The sequence below is a fragment of the Dunckerocampus dactyliophorus genome, chromosome 5 (genome assembly GCF_027744805.1).
Source record: "Dunckerocampus dactyliophorus isolate RoL2022-P2 chromosome 5, RoL_Ddac_1.1, whole genome shotgun sequence".
NCBI lineage: Eukaryota > Metazoa > Chordata > Actinopteri > Syngnathiformes > Syngnathidae > Dunckerocampus > Dunckerocampus dactyliophorus.
Window position 1 is genome coordinate 31,822,910 of NC_072823.1, and position 14,262 is coordinate 31,837,171.

A 14,262-nucleotide genomic window follows, 5' to 3' on the forward strand; every position below is an offset into this window, starting at 1 on the left:
ATAATTATGAGTTTCTATCTGATAATTTCAACTTTTTACCTCATAATTATGACTTTCCCAACTTATAATTATGACTTTATATGTCGTCATTTTGACTTTTTATCCCACATTTATGACTTTTTATCTCATAATTATGACTTTTTATGTCATAATTATGACTTAACATTGGGATGGACACAGTGATGTGAAAAAGTGCTGAGAAAACCAAGCGCTCCTTTTTTCTCCTAATGTGACGTTAACGGCCTGTCGTAACTTCCCCTGAGCTCACTTGTAAGCAAACATTCACTTTCCGAGGACGACATTTCACCTGCTAGTTGTACCAAATGTTCCACGATGAGAGGGGAAAAAAATGCCGGAGACCTCCGTGGCGTCACACCGGCTGCTCAGAGCGTTTCCCGAATACAGCGCACCTTCCTGGATCACACCCGGTGGCTCCCTCTGGTTCTATACTCTGGTTCTCCTGATAGTGGCAATTTGGTAGAAGTAATGCCATGATATTTGATTAGGACTAATCACCACAAACTTGACAAACTTGTCATTGTACACACATTTGATCTCACCTGCTGTACTGACATGTTTTAAAATATGAATATGAATAAAATACATGATAGGACTGTTTAGTAAGATGTAGTGTATTAGTGTATAGGTTACACACGCCTGTACCCAAGAGTGAGACGTCCTGTTTATGTTCCAGCTATGCCGCCGCTCTTGTGACGTCACTACGTCAAAAGACGCCCCCCCCACTTCCAACGAGCGGCTTCCTCGTGAGTCTCCACCCTGCAATTTAGCGGTGCCAGTTGTACTCTCCAACATACACATAATATCGTTTACTGATACACTTATCGATACGCTGGTACACTGCAGACGCCGTCATCAGGTATGTACAAGCTTAGTTTGATTCCCGGGAGTTGACAACACACCACATGTTTCATCTCTGCTGTTGTCTCAGCGACAGTGGCGAAAAAATATGAGACACAACATTTTAACTGCCTTCTTGCTCATTCTTTTGGCTCGTCATAGCATACTTGGCCATCACGAAGCGAAAGAACTTGACAAACAAGCGTTTGCATTCTCGTTTCTCTCTTCGCAGCAACTCTCATACTCAAGTCAGCCGTTGAACTTTGTGTGTGTGCTGGATCCGCAGCTAATATCGCAAAAGCACCTTTATTTTTTAATTTAAAATGCCTCCAATGGGTTACGTCCACTGTGGAAAAAGTGACAATCTGATTATGATGACACTATGCTTTCATATCAAAGACGATGATTATGATTATTTAAATCAGTCTAACACGGTCAACATGGTGTATTTTATTTATGTTGGACTAACTCAGGGGTGTCCAGCCAGGTCCGCATACAGAGAATATATAATTTAACAAAAAAATCCAAAAAAGAAGACTACAGTAATAATAAAAGTAGAAAGAAGAATTATATTAAGAGGAAAAAAAGTTGTAATCCAATGAGAAAAAGACTTAATATTATAAAAAAAAAAACAATGACTAAAGTTGCATTTTTTTTGCAAAATTCTGTTGCAGAACGAGCTATAATGTTACGAGAATAAAGTCAAACTATTGAGAGAAAAAAGTCATCAGGTCGCGAGAAAAAAAAAAGTTGCAATTTTATGGAAAAAAATCTGCCGTAATTTTCCGAGAATAAAGTAAAAAATATTCAGAGAAAAAAGTTGTAATATAATGAGAATATTGTAATATTATGAGCTTAAAAAAAGTCATTTTATCTGCATAAAGTTGAAATATTCAAGAAAAAAAAATATATGTTCCAGTGGTAATATTGTGAAAAACAAACAAAACGACTGAAGTTGCAGTTTTTTAAGATTCAAGATTCAAGATTCAAGAGTTTTATTGTCATGTGCATGGTAAAACAGCAGTTATACCATGCAATGAAAATCTTATTCTGTTCATTCTCCCAAGAAAAGAAAGAAAACACAAGAAATAATAAGAACATAAGAAACATAAACACATAAACATATATACCAATAAATTAAGCAACAACAACAGAAGAGACATTAATACAAGCAAATAATATAAATAAATAAATAAATAAAGTGCTATGAGTGTGTGCGTGTGTTGCGTGCGGCGTGTGCGAGTGCTTCGTTGAGAAGCCTGATGGCCTGTGGGTAAAAGCTGTTTAAAAATTAGTTTGTGGAAAATGTTCTCATGTTACGAGAAAAAAGTAAAAATATTTTGCGAATAAAGTTGTAATTACGAGAAAAAAAATTAAAAGAAGAAAGTTGAAATAGTTGCGGGGGGGAAAAAACCATCAGCAGAAATAATCTTAAAAAATGCTGTAGTTTTTTGACTAGAATAAAGTCAAAATATTAAGAGAAAAAAGTAGCAATTTTATGGGGAAAAAATGGAAAAATTCTGCAGTAATCTTACAAGAATAAAGTCAATATACTAAGGGAAAAAAGTTGTAATTTACGAGAATAACACCGTAATATCTCAGGAAAGATAGCATCATTTTATTTGCATAAAGTTGAAATATTGAAGAAAGAAGACATTATGTATGTTTAAGTCGCAAAATAATGAAAAACAAACAAAACAGCGGCTAAGTTGCAATTTTTGGAAAATTAGGTTGCGGAAAGAGTTATGTTACGAGAACAAAGTCAAAATGTGATGGGAACAAAGTCCTAATTACAAGATGAAAATGTACAAGAAGAAAGTTGAAATACTTATAGGGAAAAAAAACAACAGCAGAAATAAAAAAATAAAAAACAGCTGTAATTTTACGAGAATAGAGTCAAAATATTAAGAGGAAAAAAAGCTGCAATTTTACATGAATAAACTGGAAAGCTAAAGTCATTTGAGGAGCAGACATTTGAAGGATTAAAAAAGACATTATGTTTTTTAAAGTCGTACCACAACAATAAAGTTGTCATTTTTGGAATATTTGGTTGAGGGAAAAAGTTACAATATTATGGGAATAAAGGCATAATATTCCGAAAACTATTTAAGAAGACTGTTGAAATATTTGGAAAATTTAAAAAATAGCAGTAATTAGATTTTTTTAAAAAAGAGCAAAGATGGAATTTGATAGTAACAATAGGCTTTTTTGCCCTATATCACAAAGCTGAGATGCAATTTTTAAAAATTGAAATACTCTTTAAATAACTTCTTCGCATAATTCACTGCATTTATGCAATATAAGAAAGAAGCTGATGTTTAAGTATTTTAGGACGGGTGTGTTTCATTGCTGTGTGTTGGTTTTGTTTAAGCATAATAGAATAAAAATCCCAATAATAACAATAATAATAATAATAACAATAGTCAGCATGGATACAAGGCTAGTGTGTGACTCTGCCAAAACTCTGAGAGTCTTGTGACACCATCTGTACGGACAAAAGGACTTTTTCATGCCAACCTGTGGAGCACCGTGGCCTGACATCGTTGCTTTGGTTGTTGCTGAATGTTGAGCCAAATCTGACTTGTATGAAAAGATTTCTATTTCGAGATGAATGTCACGTTGATGGTTGAGAGTGAAAAGGGATCAGGATCATCTTGCCGCATGTCAGTCCAACTGTAAGCGACAGCAGCTCTACAGTAACCCCAATCAAAGGTCACAGCAGACCTAAGATTACTCTGCTTTCTATGATGCAGCTGCTTTCTTTTCAATCTATGTCTAAACTAGTTTTCAACGTACATACTTTGAGAAGAGCTCATCAAGGATCTTTTGCACGTAGTGGCGCTCTCGATGGCAAGGCGGAAGTGAGAGAGCGTGAAGGAGTGTAGTCTGCAGAAAGTTACTCATTGTAGGGAAATTGTAACGCATGCACATGCGCGTGCACGCACACAGTTTAGTTCCGAATGCAAAAACTGTAAGTAGTTCATGGTGTTATATTTGCAAATAAATTATTTTGATGTTAACATTTTTGTGTTGTTTATGTTGTGGTATACAGTGTTCCCTCGCTACATCGCGGTCCACTTGTCACAGATTTTTTTAGTGCAATTTTGCACGTTTTTTTTTTTTAAACAACGTATGAACGCGCATTGTGTTCTGTGTCCCTGTGGTGCACTAGAGCAATCTATCGGTGCTCTGTTGCATGTGTCTGTTATTGTATTTACTACTGCTACCAGTAGAAGGTGTTGTATAATCATGTGAGAATTGAAGACGTGTCCAGTTCGTCTCAGTAAATATAGAGCCACAACAGTCCAGATTGGCTAAGGGAGAACACGCCCATTGTCCTCTGCGTTCTGATTGGCTGTCTTTTTATTGACCATTGTCAATCGATGTCCTTGTGCAGGACTACCTGTTTCCTGTTGTATGATGGCTAGGTGCTAGCGGTCATACGTGTTGAATGAAGGCAGAAGTTTTGCGGCTGTAGGGCGCCTGGAATACTGTAAATGAATCTTCAGTTCATGGAGGACGAGGAGGAGGAATATGTTTTAACAAGGATACAAAAACTCTACAGCGGGATAGGACAAGCCACGATGAGTCACTTAATTGGTTGTGTCCAATCTCGTAAGTTGATCGATAAAATTCAAACGAAATTTGAACTTTGAGAGTGTTTAAAGAAGAGAGAAATTTGCCTGGGGACCGCTGGAGGCAGAGTCTGGGTGAGGCTGGGCCACATCCGGATTTCAACAAGAAATCCAATGTTTTCAAATATCTTTATATTTTATATATTACTGATATATAATCTATATATTTGATATATTATACAACATAAGATGAAACAAATTAATTCAGAATAAGAGAATAAATCAACCAATCAGTTACTTTATTTTCTTATTCTTAATTAATTATAATGAATTATAATTAACTATAACTTTGTACATTACAATTATAATTAAGTACAATTAATTATACAACCTTAAAACATACATAATAATTGTCCAGAAAAATAGTTGTCTGCTTTGGGGATTTCACTTATTGGGGGCTATTTTGGGAATCTATCCCCCTGCGATAAACAAGGGAACACTGTAGTTGTTTAGGTACTGTATTAGAGCTGTCACAAAAGCAAAAAATATTTGTGTCACAGTGAAAGTTATGCTTGAAATGTATCTTTTCACAAAAAGCTGGTTTTGTCCCATTTTTAGTGGGGAACCGATATTTTCCTGAAACTTACCTATGTTCTACTGCTGATTACGAAAAAACAGGTAAAAAGGTAGAGACAGATGTTTTTTTTCTGATAAAAGACGAGAGTCTAATCTTTCTTCTGGTAGGTTCCATGTTTACAAATTGTCTAAAATGGCCAGTACAAAGGGGTTGAATTTTGAAAAATGGCTGGGAATGAATGAGTGAAATGTATTCATTTATAGTTATATGGTACTGATAATTACTAACCTTTTTAGATCTACTTTTTAAAAATTCAATTGAACTGTAGTTTGTCACACCTGGAGGTAAGAAGGACTGGAACAAATTAGGGGTTGACCAAGTGTACCTGTTGATTAGTCCTAATCAAATATGATGACATTACTACCACCACATCACTACTGCCAGGAGAACCAGAGCATATAGGGGAGGGAGCTACCTGCTGTGGCCCAGAAAGGTGCATTGTATTCGGCCACATGCGCCAAGCATCCGGTGTGACGTCACGGATGTCTCCGGCAAACCTTTTGCGCTTTTCAAACACCACGGTGCGACGTTTGAGGTGGCTGATACGTTTTTTTGTGTGTGCTCAGTGTTTTTTTTTTTCCCCCTCATCACAGAGCATCTAGCAACCAGCACGCAAAATGTCTTCCTTGGAAAGTGAAGGTTTGTTTACAAACGAGCTCGGGGGAAGTTAAGACAGGCCGTTTTTTAATGTTTAGGATTTATCGGTATGATGTCATAATTCCCTCATATCAGCCCGATAATTATCATGCAGCCCTAATCTATTTCAAATGTATATTTAACAGTAGTTTGTCCACATGTGGGGGTCAGGACAACTCAAAACAAAGCTGGATTTGACAGACGGTACCTGTAGATTTGTAATATCATGACAGGGTTTCCCCCAGGATTTTCTGAAGCTGCGGTCGTGGGCTGTATGGGACCGCCGCTACTTTGTTGTGCCGCTGCTGCATCTGCAATTTTTATTTAATTTTTTACTGTGACAAAAACATTTTTAATGAGCACTTAATTGAGAGTTTAAAATGTTGAGCCTCTTTTGAGTCCAATAGTACTATGTGATTATTAGGACAAAAGTACAATGCTTTGTAGTATTTGACACTAACCTAAATTTAATTTGATGCCTGTTTTAGAGTAAAACTAATACACGGGAAATGAATATATTTTTTAGTTCAAAATAACACAAGAAAATAAAATAATGTAAATATTTTTGTGATAGAAAAGTGTCCTGTATAAAGAGCATACATTGAGAGTCCTTGGTTATGAAAGCACGGGTGTATCCAACTTGCAGCATTATTAAATCCACTCTGACACAAAGAAAGTAGAGGTGAGCATTTTTATGTGACTTTAGGGCTGCAAATAACCATTATTTTAAAAATCAGTTGATTATTTTTTCTACTAATCGATGAATTGGATTTAAAAGACATTTTTAATTTCCGCCTTTTAGCAGCAGTCCTTTTTTAAGAATGCATGAATGGACTTTTTTCCCTGCTCAAAATCATAGCACTGACGGCACGGAAGATGAATTTCTCCAACACCGAAATGGAAGTGGAGAAGTCCAAACAGTCAACTGGCAAACATCACAAACACTCTACTGCAAATCAGCGAGTCACTGGAACAGACTGCTACATGTGAATCGCCAATAAATAAATCAGAAATAACAAACAAACGTCAGGCAGGCTTTGCATTTGGCATGGGCTCGTCTGCTCTGGGGGGAGGGGCGGTGCCTTGTTTGATGGTTAGTTTGTGACGCATGTAGCCGGACGATACAGCCTGCGCTGGACAGGCACAGCCGTAGCTATTTGTAGTTTCACCGTTCTACCACTAGGTTTTGTGTGTACGCATGGTAAGAGACATGTGACTATGTTGTTTTGCCTGAAATGCAAAGATAATAGGTCTGCTTTCATGGATGACTAAGGAAGTGTCACATTTGAGATGCTGAAATCAGGATATTGACAGTACATTTTTTAAATGAAACGATTCATCGATTACCAAAATAGTTGTCGATGAATTGGATGATGGATTCATCGTTGCTGCTCTAGTTTATTTACAAAGTACATCTCCACTCAGCGTACTCATTTGCCATTAAACACAGGCGTCATGTTTCAATAGAACACTTATAAAACTACTAAGAGGTGAAGCAAATATTCTTTGGTGAACTACTCAACATCAGCTGGTGAGCTACCTCGAGCATTTGAGCTGCAGTTAGGCCTGCCACGATAACAAAATTTGCTTGTCGATAATTGTGCTGATCGACAGTCGATCATTTTGACCTTTTTTGAAGCCATGTTATCATTAAGATTATCATTCAAAGAAATTGTATCATGTCACATATGAGCCACTAGATGGAGTGTGAATGGTTGTTTGTCTATGTGTGCCCTGCCATTGGCTGGCGACCAGTCCAGGGTGTACCCCGCCTGTCGCCCCAAGTCAGCTGGGATAGGCTCCAGCAAGCCCCCGCGACCCTAATGAGGAGAAGTGGCATAGAAAATGGATGGATTGTTTGTAATTATGTTCTACATTGTTACATTGTTTAAAGCCAACGATAAATTTGCAAAAATGACATTTATAGTTGATGGCGACAGCCATGGTGAACTCGCTTTTGCTGCTCATTTCCAGAAGTGACGTCATCGGGGGTGACACCAGAGTAAACAAACGCTTCTCGAGGTAGATAGTCAACTTGGTTCTGTAGAGTTTTCATCCAAATAGTTGTCATGCCAAAACGTGTGTTGCTGCTGGATGTTAACAGTATCCGAGTGACACTGTAAGTTTGTTTTGCAAAAGAGGAAGCTTTAAGACAACACTGGACGAAGCAAAGACAAGAAGAACAACGTCAAAGTTGCCACAGAACAGACTAAGTCATGTCTTGTTTACATCATGTCTTCTAAACAGTATTCCATTGCAGCAACAAGGTTGTAAAGCATTATACATCTTATATAAACATCTTTTCACAGCCATATGTATGTTTACTGTGGGGGGCAGCAAAAAAATATACAATAAAACAGGCTATAAAGACCCCTTTACGCTCATTAAGAAGCCGATCTAAAACAATAAATGAAGGATAAGCAACTCCAGAGTAATTTACACTTACCATTCTGTGTTTTAAAGGCAACCAATCATCATCTCCATGTCTTAAAGGAAAACTGCACCTTTTTTTTAAATTTTGCCCATCATCCACAATCCTTATGTGAGACATGATGTCTTTCTTTTTTCTGTGCTTTTTAAACATTTATTCCTCCAATAAAGTCATCGGAAAAAGTCTCCAACAGGCGCCAGCAACTCTCCATTGACATATAATGTGATGTGCATATTAACCAAGCCACAGCGACATTGTTGTTATTATTATTAACATTGTTATGCCGATCGAACTGCGTTACTGGTGCCATCTTGAAATAACACACCGAGTAGCTACTAGCCAGCTAGCAACTAGATTCACCACAGACTTGGCCACAGCATGGCAGTGTCGCGCTCACAATGCCTCAGACACTACCAAAAGGTAAGGCTACGTATTCGAGATGCCACCACTGCCGTTGTGTTTTTATCTCTGCTAGATGTAGGCGTTCGTTCCTACGACGTTGCTGTGTGAAATCAATGCGCCAAGCAAGGAAGTTCCGGTAATGCCTAGAATGGCCGAAATACGCAAAATACTGTAAGTATTACATCTCCAAATGTTTCTCACTACTTTTCACCTCAAAAACTATTAATACATTACTCAAATCTTGGCTATAATCACTGTAAACATCCTATGTCTTGTTCACCGCCGTGTACTCCCATGGCATCACTTCCAGAAATGAGGCTGAACAGCGAGAGCTAACTCGGCATGGGTGGCGCCATCAACTATAAATGTCATTTTTGTAAATGTCATTAAGATTTTTCGTATCAACCCGTGTAGATGTTGGGACTTGTCTGCACCCTTCATCACCGAGCAGTTCTATTTACACTCATTATATTTGGCTACGTTCCAACTTTAAAAGTGCCGACAATAACTGCTTTCGTTTCATGACACACCTCATACATAGAAGAGATCCATGTTGACAATTTAGCAACGTGGCTGCTATGTTTAGCGAGAAGGGAGGTGCATTAAAAGTGAAAGTCAGGAAGTGTTTCTTGCTTGAAGTATCCGCTGCGTGGCACCTCTGACGGTACATAAATACCGCCGTGCATTGCCGGTTTGACGCCGGTGTAAAAGCTGCATCAACAGAGCTCTCTCTTCTTGGCTCTGTTGGTCAGGGACTGGGTTGCATTGTGGAGGGGTTTTTACAGCTCTCAGACATGCATTGCAGGGCTTTTTGGATTTGAAGCTCCCTCCTGCTCGGCGGATTCTTCCCCTTTGTTGATGGCTTGTACTTAATTACCAAATAAATGCATGATGCAAGAAACACTTTTATGCACACCCTTACTCGCTAAATATAGTGACAATGTCGCAAAATTGTCACCACTTATCTCTTCTATGTATGAGGTGTGTTATGAAACGGAACCGGTGATCGCCTGTACTTGACAGCTGCCGCTGAGCTGAATGCAATGAGCGTCAATAGAACCGCTCTGTGATTAAGGGTACAGACAAGTCCAAACATCTATGTGGGTTGATCTGACAACTCATAAGTAAAATTTGAACGTTCAGAAACTTAGAATTACTATAGCTTCTGCTTGGACATCAACAAGTAGCAATTATTTTCTATTACTACGTCTACAATATGAGGGTGTGTCGAGTGCTCTAATAGTGTTTGAAAGCATATTCAGAAGATGGTACACAGGTTTTCTATGTCTTATACTGTAGGTCTTATTTTCTCTTATTATATCTACCATATTGGGTAGGAGTGTAAAGGTGACTATAAGGGTGCTATTTCATGTCTAGAGGGCTCTAATAATGTTAAAGTGTACAGTCAAACCTGTCTTAGCGGTCCCCCCCCAGCAAATTTACATGTTATAGACCCTGTGTATAGCAGGCACCTGTCCAACGCGGCCAGCGGCCACCCATTTTGTCTCCCTTGGTCAATATCTGATCGCATATAGCGGCCAAATTATCAACTCAAGTAGAAGCTTCATGCACGAAAAAGTTTCGTTTTTTAATCAAAGAAGCTGTCGTGTGTAGACTTTAATTACTGAGTCCTAGCTCAGTCACAATCATTCACAAGCTCCACACAAACTGTCAGTTGTTCCACATAAAAAAGCCGTCTTCTTTGGAGCTTGCTATTTCCTGGTCAAACATGTAACTTTAAGAGCATTTGCACCAAAACATTACCGCAAAGTATGCTGGGAACAGGACGTGCTCCCAGCGACGCTACAATAAAAAAAAACATACGCTAGCATGCATGCGGCAGCGGGAGCAAAACTGAGTTGGGTTGTACTTAATTGAAGTATTTTAGAATGTCTTCTTTTCCGTTCGCTACTAGTCTGTTAACTTGTCAGTGTTATTCAGCTCCGAAGCAAAGAAGGAAACTTCTCCTGTTGCTTCTGCCAACTTTATTTATTGAACGCGGCCACCAGACAGCAGCTCAGAACACACACACATCTCTCAGCATCGTCTCTCCTTCCTGCTTGCCCACAAGGCAAAGGTTAAACAAGCCTCACTACATAGCTGTCCAGCCAATGCCTGTAAGAAATGACACCGTTTATTTCCTGGTGTGCCCTGGTCAATACTGTAATGCCGCTTGTTGTGGGGAAGGAGAGACTCACGTCGCCGATGCACTTTAATGGCTTTATTAACAGCGGAGAACACTGCAGGACTTTACATCCACGCCAACATAAACACACTTCCCAACTCTCTCCAAACTCACAGCTAGCACTGAGCCTAGCTCTCCTGCTCGGGACGCCCACCGTCACTTCCCGTCACTTCCTGATGAACTAAAGCTGTAATGACACTCTGCCGTATAAAAAGTAAAATATGAAAAACAAGCGTAAGACATTACTAGCACAGCTTTGTTCTGTGGGTGGTGGATATATTCTATCAGTTATTATTAAGCCTCTAGCTTCCTTTTAGTAAGTAAAAACCTTGGCTATGATTGCACTACATTGTCATGTAGACCTACAAAGTACACTTGGAAGAACAAGAGGTGAATAAATGTATTGCAACTGATGTGAAACTGATGAGGGGTAGGATTAAATAAGCTTTGCTTCTTCCTACTCCTTTTTGGACATGCAAAATTGTGAATTGTACTATGTGATGTGCGACTGTTTGACTCATATGCATGTTCAGGATGAATTAAAACCATGAACCATGATAATAACAAGCCTAGTAGTGCTGTACAACTTTTATCCGCAGTCCGCAGTGCCCTCTACTGGGCAACATTATTATTATTATTATTATTTTCCCTTTTTTTTCTTTTTTTTCCTCTACTGGTCAACATTTAAACTGGACGCCAACCTGTCTATAGAGGCCACCTGTCTATAGCGGCCACTTTTGCAGACTCCCTCTAGTGGCCGCTATAGACAGGTTTGACTGTATTTTGAAGGTAAACAGATTTTCTATGTCTTATATATCTTATTTACTCTTCTGTCTACTACAGTATTTTGGGTAATAGGATTGGGTAATAGGGCTCTAATAATGTTAAAGTGTATTTTGAAGATAGTAAACAGGTTTTCAATGTCTTAAATGTCTTATTTTCTCTTATGTCTACTATATTGGGTTAAAGGGTGTAAAGGTGATTATCGGGGTGTTATTTCATGTTTAGAGGACTCTAATAATGTTAAGTATTTAGAAGGCCATAAAAAGGTTTTCTATGCTGTAACTAGGGGTGGTGTATCTTTAAATCCACACTGAAAACATCAAAGTAGATGTATTCATTGTTGTAACTTTTAGTGCTGCTGATCGTCTTGCCATGTCTTAACCTCACTGGATATACAAAATCAAACAGAGCGTCAGGTAAGGAAATTTATTGAGGCTAGTGCATGCGGGTTGTTTCCTGTGTTCAGTAAACACAGCGATTATGGGATATGGATCACTTGTACATGAAAACATTTTTTAAAATCAGAATGGGCCTGCAGTGTACATCCAGCTCACCCCTTGCAAGAGAAGAACATAATCCTTATGGCTTATCCCTTATTCAAAAAAATAAACTATGCAGAAATATGTGGTAATTGCAACAAACTATAAAGCTCTGAAAATAGGGGAAGATAGCTTTAAGTTCCCCTTTACAGACAAAACCTGACCACATCAGTAATGCAAGGGATGAACATTTTGTATTTTAGCATTGAAGGAACACAAGCAACAAAAGCTCCAGTGAGTATTTGCAGTTGACAGCAAACATGACTTGCCATTAGTGAGTTACTATAGCAGCAACTCTCTCTGTCCCCACTGGGTGGGATTAACATTTCTGTGATGACTAACAAGTACATGACATGATACAAACCAGGCCACAGCATCCAGCTCCACAAACAATAAAAACAATAATGTCTGTGCTTTTAGTGTTGGCAGCAAACATCATCCACATTACTCGCGTTCATGCAGACACAAAACAGTCGGACATTACAAATGTTTAACACCACGCAAAACGTCTGGGTGGCAAATCGCCAACAATGATAACGTAGCGACCTGGAAGTTATGTGCGATGTTAACAGTCCTGCCTTGTCTGACTGTCTGTGGCACTGGAGATGGAAAGAGATAGCTCAAAGAAAAACAGCGACGAGGGGTCAAACTGAAAAAAAGGGCCCACAGGAAACAACAGAAGCTGTCACAAGTTTGGGATAATTTCAAACACAAAAAGACAAGACAACGTGGTGCAATGTTTGCACCGACACATGGAGCTGGCATTCTATAACAGTACTACATGCTGCAGCACATTACCAGAAAGCACCATGTGTATTTGTAGCACATTACCAGAAAGCACCATGCGTATTTGTAGCACATTAACAGAAAGCACCATGCGTATTTGTAGCATATTAACAGAAAGCACCATGTGTATTTGTAACACATTACCAGAAAGCACCATGCGTATTTGTAGCACATTACCAGAAAGCACCATGCGTATTTGTAGCACATTACCAGAAAGCACCATGCATATTGGTAGCACATTACTAGAAAGCACCATGCGTATTTGTAGCACATTACCAGAAAGCACCATGTGTATTTGTAGCACATTACCAGAAAGCACCGTGTGTATTTGTAGCACATTCCCAGAAAGCACCATGCGTATTGGTAGCACATTACCAGAAAGCACCATGCGTATTGGTAGCACATTACCAGAAAGCACCATGTGTATTTGTAGCACATTACCAGAAAGCACCATGCATATTTGTAGCACATTACCAGAAATCACCATGTGTATTTGTAGCACATTACCAGAAAGCACCATGTGTATTTGTAGCACATTACCAGAAAGCACCATGCATATTTGTAGCACATTACCAGAAAGCACCATGCGTATTTGTAGCACATAGCCAGAAAGCACCATGCATAGTTGTGGTATTTGTAGCACATTACCAGAAAGCACCGTGTGTATTTGTGGTATTTGTAGCACATTACCAGAAAGCACCATGTGTATTTGTAGCACATTACCAGAAATCACCATGCGTATTTGTAGCACATTACCAGAAAGCACCATGTGTATTTGTAGCACATTACCAGAAAGCACCATATGTATTTGTAGCACATTACCAGAAAGCACCATGCATATTTGTAGCACATTACCAGAAAGCACCATGCGTATTTGTAGCACATAGCCAGAAAGCACCATGCATATTTGTGGTATTTGTAGCACATTACCAGAAAGCACCGTGTGTATTTGTGGTATTTGTAGCACATTACCAGAAAGCACCATGTGTATTTGTAGCACATTACCAGAAATCACCATGCGTATTTGTAGGACATTACCAGAAAGCACCATGTGTATTTGTAGCACATTAGCAGAAAGCACCATGTGTATTTGTAGCACATTACCAGAAAGCACCATGCATATTTGTAGCACATTACCAGAAAGCACCATGCGTATTTGTAGCACATAGCCAGAAAGCACCATGCATAGTTGTGGTATTTGTAGCACATTACCAGAAAGCACCGTGTGTATTTGTGGTATTTGTAGCACATTACCAGAAAGCACCGTGTGTATTTGTAGCACATTCCCAGAAAGCACCATGCGTATTGGTAGCACATTACCAGAAAGCACCATGCGTATTGGTAGCACATTACCAGAAAGCACCATGTGTATTTGTAGCACATTACCAGAAAGCACCATGCATATTTGTAGCACATTACCAGAAAGCACC

The 14,262-nt window shown here is 38.8% G+C and overlaps 1 protein-coding gene across 3 annotated transcripts in view; it reads left to right on the plus strand.

Annotated features, from left to right (window-relative positions):
* The first annotated feature begins 300 nt into the window (after positions 1-300).
* far1 (fatty acyl CoA reductase 1) overlaps positions 301-14,262 on the plus strand; it is a 69,584-nt gene continuing 55,622 nt past the window's right edge. For all 3 annotated transcript variants that reach the window (XM_054776124.1, XM_054776125.1, XM_054776128.1), the window contains exon 1: positions 301-877. The gene's annotated coding sequence lies outside the window, so the exon portion shown is untranslated. The remainder of the gene's footprint in view (positions 878-14,262) is intronic.